The sequence below is a fragment of the Nerophis ophidion genome, linkage group LG20, assembly GCF_033978795.1.
Source record: "Nerophis ophidion isolate RoL-2023_Sa linkage group LG20, RoL_Noph_v1.0, whole genome shotgun sequence".
In the NCBI taxonomy this organism is placed as follows: domain Eukaryota; kingdom Metazoa; phylum Chordata; class Actinopteri; order Syngnathiformes; family Syngnathidae; genus Nerophis; species Nerophis ophidion.
In genome coordinates, this window is record NC_084630.1 from 10,487,077 (window position 1) to 10,501,575 (window position 14,499).

Sequence of the window (14,499 nt, forward strand, 5' to 3'; positions counted from 1 at the left end):
AGTTTTGAATCAGACCAGAACCATAGATCTGCATGTTTGCCACTGCCTGTAATTTTTTAGTATGAATTGCAAACATACACTATTAATTGCAAGATTCCATTATCTTCAGTGTAATTGTTTTAACAAGAGACAGAAGCCCTGCTTCAGAGAGTATTTAAATATTGTAATTGTTCTCTTGTTGTTTCTCCCCACGGAAATCTTTAGTAAAATGCAAAAGATTTATGCGATTTGAAGAGAAACAAGAGTGATCTACAGGCTGAAAGTACTTTGGCCGACCCCATTCCCGGCCACACCGAGGTAACACACGGTTTCAAGGTGACACTTTAGTTAACCAACAACTGAAGGAATCCAGTCACATTCACAGGCAATGCTGCAGAACCTTACAAAAGTCCACAGAGTTTCGTCAAGTATCATCTCCACTCATCCATTTTCTACTGCTTCGTCCCTTTTGGGGTCGCGGGGGGTACTGGAGCCTATCTCAGCTGCATTCGGCCAGAAGGCGATGTACAGCCTGGCCAAGTCGCCAGCTCATCACAGGGCCAACACAGATAGACCGACAAGATTCACACTCACATTCATTTATAACGGACAATTTAGTGTTGCCAATTAACCTATCCCCAGGTGCATGTCTTTGGAAGTGGAATGAAGAGGATTGTAACAATTTCTAAAAAAAAACCGCACTGGTCAATTGACCAGGGACCTGAATATTGGCAGCGAAATTCAAAGTTTTGAATCAGACCAGAACCATACATTACTGTACGTTTGCCAATGCCTGTAATTTTTGGTATCATTGCGAACATACACTAACCATTGCAAGATTCCATTATGTTCATTTTTATTGTTTTAACAAGAGAGAGAAGCCCTGCTTCGGAGGGCTTTTAAAAATTGTAATTTTACTCATGTTGTTTCTCCCCATGGAAATCTTTAGTAAAAGGCAAAAGATTTATGCGATTTGAAGAGAAACAAGAGTTATCCACAGGCTGAACGTACTTTGGCCGACCCCATTCCCGGCCACACCGAGGTAACACACGGTTTCAAGGTGACACTTTAGTTAACCAACAACTGAAGGAATCCAGTCACATTCACAGGCAATGCTGCAGAACCTTACAAATGTCCACAGAGTTTTGTCAAGTATCATCTCGCTTTAGTTTAATGGGCACAACAGGTTCTGGTACTAAGCCAAATACAATACGCATGAGTTTAATTAGTTTTTCTTCTATTTCCAAATTTACAAGTTACGGGTGTTTAAGTGCCATGCGGTTGTACGATTTGTTGCCACTGTTCATTGGAAAGCTCATCTCCTCGCATTCAACAGAGAATGTTTTAACCACTGAGTAACATTTTAGCAATTAGCCTCACATCTTTGGAGACTTTGTTATTAAGATGTAAGTAACCACTCTGAACACATTCCTTCCATCAAAGCCTCATTAAGAAACAAAGAACAATCATCAATGACAAAGAAGACATGACAGAATCATTAGTCTATGTCAGCTTCATGTTCAGGAAGAAACATCTAATCTCATCATCATGGTTAGCAAGACCTTACACTTTGGAAACACATTTCTCAAGACAAGTTCCTGGGAAACTTATCAAGGAGCTTTTTGTATTATTCGGTCCATCAGTGCTAAATATTATAAACTTATCACTTTCCTCGGGCACTGTTCCCGTTGCATTCAAAAAAGCGGTTATTCATCCTCTCCTTACAAGACCTAACCTCGATCCTGACCTCATGGTAAACTACCGACCGGTGTCTCACCTTCCCTTTATTTCGAAAATCCTCGAAAAAATTGTTGCAGAGCAGCTAAATGAGCACTTAGCGTTTAACAATCTATGTGAAACCTTTCAATCCGGTTTCAGGGCAAATCACTCGACTGAGACAGCCCTCGCAAAACTGACTAATGATCTATTGCTAACGATGGACTCTGATGCGTCATCTATGTTGCTGCTCCTCGATCTTAGCGCTGCTTTCGATACCGTCGATCATAATATTTTATTAGAGCGTATCAAAATACGAATTGGTATGTCAGACTCAGCCCTGTCATGGTTTAACTCTTATCTTACTGATAGGATGCAGTGCGTCTCCTATAACAGTGTGACCTCGGACTATGTTAAGGTAACGTGTGGAGTTCCCCAGGGTTCGGTCCTTGGCCCTGTACTCTTCAGCATCTACATGCTGCCGCTAGGTGACGTCATACGCAAATACGGTATTAGCTTTCACTGTTATGCTGATGACACCCAACTCTACATGCCCCTAAAGCTGACCAACACGCCGGACTGTAGTCAGTTGGAAGCGTGTCTTAATGAAATTAAACAATGGATGTCCGCTAACTTTTTGCAACTTAATGCCAAAAAAACGGAAATGCTGATTATCGGTCCTGCTAGACACCGACCTCTATTTAATAATACAACTTTAACATTTGACAACCAAATAATAAAACAAGGTGACTCTGTAAAAAATCTGGGTATTATCTTCGACCCAACTCTCTCCTTTGAGTCACACATTAAAAGCGTTACTAAAACGGCCTTCTTTCATCTCCGTAATATCGCTAAAATTCGCTCCATTTTGTCCACTAAAGACGCCGAGATCATTATCCATGCGTTTGTTACGTCTCGTCTCGATTACTGTAACGTATTATTTTCGGGTCTCCCCATGTCTAGCATTAAAAGATTACAGTTGGTACAAAATGCGGCTGCTAGACTTTTGACAAGAACAAGAAAGTTTGATCATATTACGCCTGTACTGGCTCACCTGCACTGGCTTCCTGTGCACTTAAGATGTGACTTTAAGGTTTTACTACTTACGTATAAAATACTACACGGTCTAGCTCCAGCCTATCTTGCCGATTGTATTGTACCGTATGTCCCGGCAAGAAATCTGCGTTCAAAAGACTCCGGCTTATTAGTGATTCCTAGAGCTCAAAAACAGTCTGCGGGCTATAGAGCGTTTTCCGTTCGGGCTCCAGTACTCTGGAATGCCCTCCCGGTAACAGTTCGAGATGCTACCTCAGTAGAAGCATTTAAGTCTCATCTTAAAACTCATCTGTATACTCTAGCCTTTAAATAGACCTCCTTTTTAGACCAGTTGATCTGCCGCTTCTTTTCTTTCTCCTATGTCCCCCCCTCCCTTGTGGAGGGGGTCCGGTCCGATGACCATGGATGAAGTACTGACTGTCCAGAGTCGAGACCCAGGATGGACCGCTCGCCTGTATCGGTTGGGGACATCTCTACGCTGCTGATCCGCTTGAGATGGTTTCCTGTGGACGGGACTCTCACTGCTGTCTTGGAGCCACTATGGATTGAACTTTCACAGTATCATGTTAGACCCGCTCGACATCTATTGCTTTCGGTCCCCTAGAGGGGGGGGGTTGCCCACATCTGAGGTCCTCTCCAAGGTTTCTCATAGTCAGCATTGTCACTGGCGTCCCACTGGATGTGAATTCTCCCTGCCCACTGGGTGTGAGTTTTCCTTGCCCTTTTGTGGGTTCTTCCGAGGATGTTGTAGTCGTAATGATTTGTGCAGTCCTTTGAGACATTTGTGATTTGGGGCTATATAAATAAACATTGATTGATTGAAGTTCTTTAGAAATGATCCCTGAAAGTATAGTATTGACATTCTCACAATTGCTGAGAGGAAATTATCTGCAAGACTACTTTTTTCACTCACTGGGTGCATTTTGTTGATGTACAACACATTATGGTTTCATTTTTTTAAAAACCAAGACAGTTGAAATACATTGACTTTCCCTCGATGAAATCAAGAGGATTGTCCCTCCATCCATCCATTTTTTACCGCTTTGTCCCTTTTGGGGTCGCGGGGGGTCCTCCAGCTGCATTCGCCCAGAAGGCGATGTACAGCCTGGCCAAGTCGCCAGCTCATCACAGGGCCAACACAGATAGACAGACAAGATCCACACTCTATTCATTTATAACAGACAATTTAGTGTTGCCAATTAACCTATCCCCAGGAGCATGTCTTTGGAATTGGAATGAAGAGGATTGTAACAATTTCTAAAAAAAAAACACACTGGTCAATTGACCAGGGACCCGAAAATTGGCAGCAAAATTCAAAGTTTTGTATCAGCCCAGAACCATACATTACTGTATGTTTGCCACTGGCTGTAATTTTTGGTATCATTGCAATCATACACCAACCATTGCAAGATCCCATTATATTCATTGTTATTGTTTTAACAAGAGAGGGAAGCCCTGCTTCAGAGGGCATTTAAAAATTGTAATTATACTCTTGTTGTTTCTCCCCACGGAAATCTTTAGTAAAAGGCGAAAGATTTATGCGATTTGAAGAGAAAAAAGAGTGATCTACAGTTTGAATGTAAATTTCGCCGACCCCGTTCCCGGCCACACCGAGGTAACACACGGTTTCAAGGTGACACTTTAGTTAACCAACAACTGAAGGAATCCAGTCACATTCACAGGCAATGCTGCAGAACCTTACAAAAGTCCACAGAGTTTCGTCAAGTATCATCTCGCTTTAGTTTAATGGGCACAACGGGTTCTGGTAGTAAGCCAAATACAAGACGCATCAGTTTAATTAGTTTTTCTTCTATTTCCAAATTTACAAGTTACGGGTGTTTAAGTGCCATGCGGTTGTACGATTTGTTGCCACTGTTCTTTGGAAAGCTCATCTCCTCGCATTCAACAGAGAATGTTTTAACCTCTGAGTAACATTTTAGCAATTAGCCCCACATCTTTGGAGACTTTGTTATTAAGATGTAAATAACCACTCTGACCATATTCCTTCCATCAAAGCCTCATTAAGAAACAAAGTAAAATCATCAATGACAAAAAAGACATGACAGAATCATTAGTCAATGTCAGCTTCATGTTCAGGAAGAAACATCTAATCTCATCATCATGGTTAGCAAGACCTTACACTTTGGAAACACATTTCTCAAAACAAGTTCTTTAGAAATGATCCCTGAAAGTATAGTCTTGACATTCTCACAATTGCTGAGAGAAGATCATCTGCAAGACTACTTTTTTCACTCACAGGGTGCATTTTGTTGATGTACAACACATTATGGTTTCAAATTTTTAAAAACCAAGACAGTTGAAATACATTGACTTTCCCTCGATGAAATCAAGAGGATTGTCCCTCCATCCATCCATTTTTTACCGCTTTGTCCCTTTTGGGGTCGCGGGGGGTGCTGGAACCTATCTCAGCTGCATTCGGCCAGAAGGCGATGTACAGCCTGGCCAAGTCGCCAGCTCATCACAGGGCCAACACAGATTGACAGACAAGATTCACACTCACATTCATTTATAACGGACAATTTAGTGTTGCCAATTAACCTATCCCCAGGTGCATGTCTTTGGAAGTGGAATGAAGAGGATTGTAACAATTTCTAAAAAAAAAACACACTGGTCAATTGACCAGGGACCCGAAAATTGGCAGCGAAATTCAAAGTTTTGAATCAGACCAGAACCATACATTACTGTATGTTTGCCACTGGCGGTAACTTTTTGATATCATTGCAAACATTCACCATTCATTGCAAGATTTGATTATGTTCGCCGTCATTGATATTGTTTAAACAAGAGAGAGAAGCCCTGCTTCAGAGGGCATTTAAAAATTGTAACTGTACTCATTTTGTTTTTCCCCACGGAAATCTTTAGCAAAAGACGAAAGATTTATGCAATTTGAAGAGAAGCAGGAGTTTTCTACAGGCTGAATGTACTTTGGCCGACCCCATTCCCGGCCACACCGAGGTAACACACGGTTTCAAGGTGACACTTTAGTTAACCAACAACTGAAGGAATCCAGTCACATTCACAGGCAATGCTGCAGAACCTTACAAACGTCCACAGAGTTTCGTCAAGTATCATCTCCATTCATCCATTTTCTACCGCTTTGTCCCTTTTGGGGTCGCGGGGGGTGCTGGAGCCTATCTTAGCTGCATTCGGCCAGAAGGCGATGTACAGCCTGGCCAAGTCGCCAGCTCATCACAGGGCCAACACAGATAGACCGACAAGATTCACACTCAATTCATTTATAACGGACAATTTAGTGTTGCCAATTAACCTATCCCCAGGTGCATGTCTTTGGAGGTGGAATGAAGAGGATTGTAACAATTTCTAAAAAAAAAACGCACTGGTCAATTGACCAGGGACCTGAATATTGGCAAGGAATTTCAAAGTTTTGAATCAGACCAGAACCATAGATCTGCATGTTTGCCACTGCCTGTAATGTTTTGGTATGAATTGCAAACATACACTATTAATTGCAAGATTCCATTATCTTCATTGTAATTGTTTTAACAAGGGACAGAAGCCCTGCTTCAGATGGCATTTAGGGTCCGCCCTGCCTATGGCAAAGGACTCCACAGGAGTCCTTTGCCATAGGCAAGGACCCTATTGAATCTGTAACGTTTTATTATTAGGGTCCGCCCTGCCAGCAAAGGACTCCATGTCCTTTGCCATGGCAAGGACCCTATTGAATCTGTAACGTTTCTTATTATTATTATTAGGGTCCGCCCTGCCTATGGCAAAGGACTCCACAGGAGTCCTTTGCCATAGGCAAGGACCCTATTGAATCTGTAGCGTTTTATTATTCTTTCTTTCTTCCGCACGCATACTCGCCTATGCGCTGTATTTTGACCCCCTGACCATGCTTCAAAACTCACCAAATTTGACACACACGTCGGTGAGGAGTTTCTTCCCAACATATTAGGGAGCCAAACCCCAAAAATCAAAATTGTGCTCTAGCACCCCCTAGGAAAAGACAAAAAATGAATTGCTTGTAACTTCGGTTAGGAATGTCGTAGAGACATGAAACAAAATCCTCTATGTAGGTCTGACTAAGACCTAAATTCCCCATTAGAAATGCCTATACCTAAAATCAACAGAAATTTTGCAAAACCCTTTCAAAGCAAAATTTTCGCAAAAAATGCTATTTTTTCCTCTTTGAGCTGCAATTTGACCCCTTTAAAATGCTTCAAAACTCACCAAACTTGGCAGACACATCAGGACTGGCAGAAATTGTGATTTAATGAAAAAAAAAATTATAAAACTCAAAATTGCGCTCTACAAAATTTTTTGAATGAAACACAGAAAAAACTGCTTCTAGGAAGAAAACACAGACGAAACTGCTTGTAACTTCCGGTAGGAATGTCGGAAAGACATGAAACAAAAACTTCTATGTAGGTCTCACTTAGACCTACATTTTAATAGTTGACAGCTAGCAGAAAAAATCAACAGGAAGTTGGCAATTACCCCTTCAAAATAAAAGTTTTGTGAAAACCCGTCACCTTTTTTCAAAAGTTATCTCCTCTGAGCGAGTTTGTCGTTTCGGCTTCAAACTCGCACAGGAGAGAGTTTGAACCCTTCTGATTAAAAGTATAGATCAAGGTTTATATAAGTTTTAAGGGTTTGATTTTACGCGCCTTCAAAGATCCCCTGCGCAAAGTTTCCTAAAAAATTTCATTTTCGCCTCTTTGAGCTGTAATTTGACCCCCTTAAAATGCTTCAAAACTCACCAAACTTGGCACACACATCAGGACTGGCAACAATTGCGAGCTGATAAAAAAACCAAACCCCAAAACTCAAAATTGTGCTCTAGCGCCCCCTAGGAATACAACACAGACAAACTACTCCTAGGAAGAAAACAAAGACAAAACTGCTTTTAACTTCCGGTAGGAATGTCGTAGAGACATGAAACAAAAACCACTATGTAGGTCTGACTTGGACCTACATTTGAATAATTAACATACTTTGGCAAAAATCAACAGGGAGCTTGATATTTTCACTTCAATACAACAACTGCATTACTTTCACAATGCATTAAATAGTGGCAGCAAGGTGCCTTCAACAGTGGGGATCGGGGGCAGCAGCCCAAGGCGCGCTCGCACCTTCGCACCCTAATTTGACCCCCTTAACTTGCTTCAAAACTCACCAAAATTGACACACACATCGGTATGGAGCGGCAGACCAACTTATTAAGCAACCAAACCCCAAAAATGAAAATTGCGCGCTAGCGCCCCCTAGGAAGAGACAAAAAACAGACTGCTTGTAACTTCCGTTAGGAATGTCGTAGAGACATGAAACAAAAACCTCTGTGTAGGTCTGACTAAGACCTACATTTCCAATTAAAAACGTCTATACCCAAAATCAACAGAAATTTTGCAAAAACTCATTCAAAGCAACATTTTCGCAAAACACGCTATTTTTGCCTCTTTGAGCTTTAATTTGACCCCCTTAAAATGCTTCAAAACTCACCAAACTTGGCACACACATCAGGACTGGCAGAAATTGCGATCTAGTGAAAAAAACAAACCTTAAAACTCAAAATTGCGCTCTATTGATATTTTTGATTAAAACACAGAAAAAACTGCTCCTAGGAAGAGGAAACAGATAAACTGCTTGTCACTTCTGGTAGGAATGTCGGACAGACGTGAAACAAAAACCTCAATGTAGGTCTCACTTAGATCTACATTTTGATAGGTGGCATCTTTCAGTTAAAATCAACAGGAAGTTGGCAATTACCCCTTCAAAATAAAAGTTTTGTAAAAAGCCGTCACCTTTTTCCAGACAAAACTGCTTGTAACGTCTGTTAGGAATGTCGTAGAGACATCAATCAATCAATCAATCAATGTTTATTTATATAGCCCCAAATCACAAATGTCTCAAAGGACTGCACAAATCATTACGACTACAACATCCTCGGAAGAACCCACAAAAGGGCAAGGAAAACTCACACCCAGTGGGCAGGGAGAATTCACATTCAGTGGGACGCCAGTGACAATGCTGACTATGAGAAACCTTGGAGAGGACCTCAGATGTGGGTAACCCCCCCCCCTCTAGGGGACCGAAAGCAATGGATGTCGAGCGGGTCTAACATGATACTGTGAAAGTTCAATCCATAGTGGCTCCAAGACAGCAGTGAGAGTCCCGTCCACAGGAAACCATCTCAAGCGGATCAGCAGCGTAGAGATGTCCCCAACCGATACAGGCGAGCGGTCCATCTTGGGTCCCGACGAGCGGTCCATCCTGGGTCTCGACTCTGGACAGTCAGTACTTCATCCATGGTCATCGGACCGGACCCCCTCCACAAGGGAGGGGGGGACATAGGAGAAAGAAAAGAAGCGGCAGATCAACTGGTCTAAAAAGGAGGTCTATTTAAAGGCTAGAGTATACAGATGAGTTTTAAGATGAGACTTAAATGCTTCTACTGAGGTAGCATCTCGAACTGTTACCGGGAGGGCATTCCAGAGTACTGGAGCCCGAACGGAAAACGCTCTATAGCCCGCAGACTTTTTTTGAGCTCTAGGAATCACTAATAAGCCGGAGTCTTTTGAACGCAGATTTCTTGCCGGGACATACGGTACAATACAATCGGCAAGATAGGCTGGAGCTAGACCGTGTAGTATTTTATACGTAAGTAGTAAAACCTTAAAGTCACATCTTAAGTGCACAGGAAGCCAGTGCAGGTGAGCCAGTACAGGCGTAATATGATCAAACTTTCTTGTTCTTGTCAAAAGTCTAGCAGCCGCATTTTGTACCAACTGTAATCTTTTAATGCTAGACATGGGGAGACCCGAAAATAATACGTTACAGTAATCGAGACGAGACGTAACAAACGCATGGATAATGATCTCGGCGTCTTTAGTGGACAAAATGGAGCGAGTTTTAGCGATATTACGGAGATGAAAGAAGGCCGTTTTAGTAACGCTTTTAATGTGTGACTCAAAGGAGAGAGTTGGGTCGAAGATAATACCCAGATTTTTTATAGAGTCACCTTGTTTTATTATTTGGTTGTCAAATGTTAAAGTTGTATTATTAAATAGAGGTCGGTGTCTAGCAGGACCGATAATCAGCATTTCCGTTTTTTTGGCATTAAGTTGCAAAAAGTTAGCGGACATCCATTGTTTAATTTCATTAAGACACGCTTCCAACTGACTACAGTCCGGCGTGTTGGTCAGCTTTAGGGGCATGTAAAGTTGGGTGTCATCAGCATAACAGTGAAAGCTAATACCGTATTTGCGTATGACGTCACCTAGCGGCAGCATGTAGATGCTGAAGAGTACAGGGCCAAGGACCGAACCCTGGGGAACTCCACACGTTACCTTAACATAGTCCGAGGTCACACTGTTATAGGAGACGCACTGCATCCTATCAGTAAGATAAGAGTTAAACCATGACAGGGCTGAGTCTGACATACCAATTCGTATTTTGATACGCTCTAATAAAATATTATGATCGACGGTATCGAAAGCAGCGCTAAGATCGAGGAGCAGCAACATAGATGACGCATCAGAATCCATCGTTAGCAATAGATCATTAGTCAGTTTTGCGAGGGCTGTCTCAGTCGAGTGATTTGCCCTGAAACCGGATTGAAAGGTTTCACATAGATTGTTAAACGCTAAGTGCTCATTTAGCTGCTCTGCAACAATTTTTTCGAGGATTTTCGAAATAAAGGGAAGGTGAGACACCGGTCGGTAGTTTACCATGAGGTCAGGATCGAGGTTAGGTCTTTTAAGGAGAGGATGAATAACCGCTTTTTTGAATGCAACGGGAACAGTGCCCGAGGAAAGTGATAAGTTTATAATATTTAGCACTGATGGACCTAATAATACAAAAAGCTCCTTGATAAGTTTCCCAGGAAGTGGGTCAAGTAAACATGTTGTTTGTTTTATTCCATTTACACGTTGTAACAATCCTTCTAATGTTATTTCATCAAAACGAGAGAAACTATTTTGGATATTTGCAGTATCCGCCGTATATACAATCTTATCTGTGTTACTATAACCCCGTTGTAGCTGGGACGCATTGTCTTTAATCTCCTTTCTAATAAGTTCAATTTTCTTATTAAAGAACTTCATAAAGTCATCTGCCGAATGGGTGGAGCTACTGGAAGGAGTCCCTTGTTGGGTTAGCGATGCTACTGTACTAAACAAAAATTTTGGATCGTTTTTATTAATGCGGATGAGATTTGAGTAATAATTAGTTTTAGCTAAGGTAAGCATGCGTTTATAAGTTATTAAACTATCACTCCATGCTTGATGGTGCACCTCAAGTTTAGTCGTGCGCCATTTGCGTTCCAGCTTTCTACATAATAATTTCTGAGCTCTAGTTTCTTCAGTAAACCATGGCGTACGCCTTTTTGGAGCCTTTTTTAACTTTAGCGGTGCTATACTATCAATGGTTTTGCGCAGGGCGTTGTTAAAGTTGTTAGTGAGGTTATCAATAGAGCCCACATACTTTGGGAACGGTGCCATTACCGAGGGCAGTAGGTCCGCAAGAGTCGTCGTTGTGGCAGCATTAATGTTGCGGCTGCTATAGCAGTTATTATTATTATTAGCTTGCCGAACATGAGTCTGAACTTCGAATTTTATAAGGTAATGATCGGACATTACTTTAGTATACGGGAGTATCATAACTTTGGAGACGGTGAGACCTCTGACAAGCACTAGGTCTATCGTATTACCGCTGCGATGCATCGGTTCATTTATTATTTGTGTAAGACCACAGCTATCAATTATAGTCTGGAGCGCCACGCACGGTGGGTCCAATGGGGTATTCATATGGATATTAAAGTCCCCCATTATAATTATATTATCGGCGTGCGTCACTAGATCAGCAACAAACTCTGAGAATTCACTAATAAAGTACGAATAGGGCCCTGGGGGGCGGTAGATAACGGCCAGGCACAGAGGCAGAGGTGTGGCAGACTTCATAGAAAGCACCTCAAACGATTTATATTTATTATTTAAGTTAGGACTAAAGTTAAAGTTTTCGTTGTATATTAGTGCGACACCCCCTCCCCTTTTGAGGTGACGGGCAATATGCGCATTCGTATAGTTAGGAGGGGATGCCTCATTTATCGCAAAAAAGTCGTCTGGTTTAAGCCAGGTTTCGCTAAGACCGATGACGTTAAGGTTGTTGTCTCTAATGACCTCATTGACTAATAACGTTTTGGGAGACAAAGATCTGATGTTTAGAAAGCCCATATTATAGGTAGTGGGCTGTTTTAAGGAGTTGTTGATAAAATTATCCGTAGTAGCAATATTAATAATGTTGCGTTTATTATGCGCAGTGTACTTAAAATAATTACGACCATATCTAGGAATTGATATGACGGGAATTTTCAGATTGTCTACTTGGCGCTGCGATAAACTGAACGCATCATAATTTGCCACCTCAGTAGAACGCATGTCTAACTCTGACGTAGTCATAGACACAGTAGAAAAAACATTTTGTGAGTTGTGTATTATTCTACGAAAATTGCTATGTGTACAGGGATCATCCAGCCTGGCGCTGGCTAGTTCTAACTTAACTGACTCCATACCCAGGCTAGCAGGCTCTGTAATTGCCTGTGACCGGGCTTGCTCTAGTGCAGTTAGTCAAATGTGGCTCAATGCGAAGTCTATGTTCCGAGACAAGAGGATAGCGCCTTCCTGGTTAGGGTGAAGGCCGTCTCTCCTCAGCAAGCCAGGTTTGCCCCAGAAAGAGGGCCAATTATCAATAAACGTAAATCCCTGTTGTCTGCAGAAGCTATCCAGCCACCTGTTAAGAGAGACTAATCTGCTATATCTCTCATCATTGCCTCTCCCAGGCAGGGGGCCAGAGACAATTACTCGATGCCTGGACATCTTTCTGGCGAGATTACGAGCCCTGGCTACGTTTCTCTTTGTAATCTCTGATTGTCTCATCCTAACGTCATTGGAGCCAACGTGTATTACTATATTCGCATAACTAGTGGTGCGGTTAGCCTGCCGTACGTGTTTACTAGACCTGTTGCGAGTTAGCTCCCTAAGATTAGCTTCAATGTCAGGTGCTCTGCCCCCAGGAATACACTTAATTGTGGCTGGTTTGCTAAGCTTTAGGTTTCGGGTGATGGAGTCCCCTATGACTAAAGTGTGGTGCCCGGTAGACGGGGGTGTAGGACTAGCTAAAGGGCTAAATCTATTATGCGTCTCAACCGGTACACCGTAGCTTGTAGGCCGATTAGGGCTGCTACAAGCTGGGCTAGTTAGCTCGCTACAGCTAACGCTAGCAGATGTGTCCGCAACATCTAAAGTTACGAAATTACATTGCTCTAACTGGCGGACACGGCTCTCTAGCAAAGCCAACCTATCCATGAGTGAAGTGCACGAAGCGCAGGAAGCCATACTCACAGACATGAAACAAAGACCTCTATGTTGGTCTGACTAAGACCAGGGCTTCAGTCGCGGGGGCAGCAGCCAAAGCGGAGCAGCCAAAGGCGGACCCGACCAACGCTGCTTGCAGCTTTAATTAAAAATTGTAATTGTTCTCTTGTTGTTTCTCCCCACGGAAATCTTAAGTAAAAGGCAAAAGATTTTTGCGATTTGAAGAGAAACAAGAGTGATCTACAGACTGAATGTACTTTGGCCGACCCCATTCCAGGCCACACCGAGGTAACACACGGCTTCAAGGTGACACTTTAGTTAACCAACAACTGAAGGAATCCAGTCACATTCACAGGCAATGCTGCAGAACCTTGCAAAAGTCCACAGAGTTTCGTCAAGTATCATCTCGCTTTAGTTTAAAGGGCACAACAGGTTCTGGTACTAAGCCAAATACAATACGCATCAGTTTAATTAGTTTTTCTTCTATTTCCAAATTTGCAAGTTACGGGTGTTTAAGTGCCATGCGGTTGTACGATTTGTTGCCACTGTTCATTGGAAAGGTCATATCCTCGCACTCAACAGAGAATGTTTTAACCACTGAGTTACATTTTAGCAATTAGCCCTACATCTTTGGAGACTTTGTTATTAAGATGTAGGTAACCACTCTGACCATATTCCTTCCATCAAAGCCTCATTAAGAAACAAAGTAAAATCATCAATGACAAAGAAGACATGACAGAATCATTAGTCTATGTCAGCTTCATGTTCAGGAAGAAACATCTAATCTCATCATCATGGTTAGCAAGACCTTACACTTTGGAAACACATTTCTCAAGACAAGTCCTTTAGAAATGATCCCTGAAAGTATAGTATTGACATTCTCACAATTGCTGAGAGAAGATCATCTGCAAGACTACTTTTTACACTCACAGGGTGCATTTTGTTGATGTACAACACATTATGGTTTCAAATTTTTAAAAACCAAGACAGTTGAAATACATTGACTTTCCCTCGATGAAATCAAGAGGATTGTCCCTCCATCCATCCATTTTTTACCGCTTTGTCCCTTTTGGGGTCGCGGGGGGTGCTGGAGCCTATCTCAGCTGCATTCGGCCAGAAGGCGATGTACAGCCTGGCCAAGTCGCCAGCTCATCACAGGGCCAACACAGATAGACGGACAAGATAACGGACAATTTAGTGTTGCCAAATAACCTATCCCCAGGTGCATGTCTTTGGAAGTGGAATGAAGAGGACTGTAACAATTTCTAAAAAAAACGCACTGGTCAATTGACCAGGGACCTGAATATTGGCAGTGAAATTCAAAGTTTTGAATCAGACCAGAACCATACATTACTGTACGTTTGCCACTGCCTGTAATTTTTGGTATCATTGCAAA

The 14,499-nt window shown here is 42.1% G+C and overlaps 7 non-coding genes and 1 pseudogene across 7 annotated transcripts; all 8 read right to left on the reverse strand.

Annotated features, from left to right (window-relative positions):
- Positions 1 to 133: 133 nt before the first annotated feature.
- On the reverse strand, positions 134 to 246 carry LOC133539386 (U5 spliceosomal RNA). Its single transcript, XR_009803340.1, has one exon. It is a non-coding gene; the product is annotated as a U5 spliceosomal RNA (small nuclear RNA).
- A 611-nt stretch (positions 247 to 857) lies between these two features.
- On the reverse strand, positions 858 to 972 carry LOC133539339 (U5 spliceosomal RNA). The gene has a single exon (XR_009803297.1). It is a non-coding gene; the product is annotated as a U5 spliceosomal RNA (small nuclear RNA).
- Positions 973 to 1,392: 420 nt separating this feature from the next.
- On the reverse strand, positions 1,393 to 1,590 carry LOC133539306 (small nucleolar RNA U3; annotated as a pseudogene).
- Positions 1,591 to 4,202: 2,612 nt separating this feature from the next.
- Positions 4,203 to 4,316, reverse strand: LOC133539328 (U5 spliceosomal RNA). The gene has a single exon (XR_009803286.1). It is a non-coding gene; the product is annotated as a U5 spliceosomal RNA (small nuclear RNA).
- Positions 4,317 to 4,737: 421 nt separating this feature from the next.
- Positions 4,738 to 4,952, reverse strand: LOC133539299 (small nucleolar RNA U3). The gene has a single exon (XR_009803262.1). It is a non-coding gene; the product is annotated as a small nucleolar RNA U3 (small nucleolar RNA).
- Positions 4,953 to 5,564: 612 nt separating this feature from the next.
- Positions 5,565 to 5,678, reverse strand: LOC133539399 (U5 spliceosomal RNA). Its single transcript, XR_009803352.1, has one exon. It is a non-coding gene; the product is annotated as a U5 spliceosomal RNA (small nuclear RNA).
- A 7,549-nt stretch (positions 5,679 to 13,227) lies between these two features.
- Positions 13,228 to 13,340, reverse strand: LOC133539387 (U5 spliceosomal RNA). Its single transcript, XR_009803341.1, has one exon. It is a non-coding gene; the product is annotated as a U5 spliceosomal RNA (small nuclear RNA).
- A 422-nt stretch (positions 13,341 to 13,762) lies between these two features.
- LOC133539301 (small nucleolar RNA U3) lies at positions 13,763 to 13,977 on the reverse strand. The gene has a single exon (XR_009803264.1). It is a non-coding gene; the product is annotated as a small nucleolar RNA U3 (small nucleolar RNA).
- Positions 13,978 to 14,499: the final 522 nt, after the last annotated feature.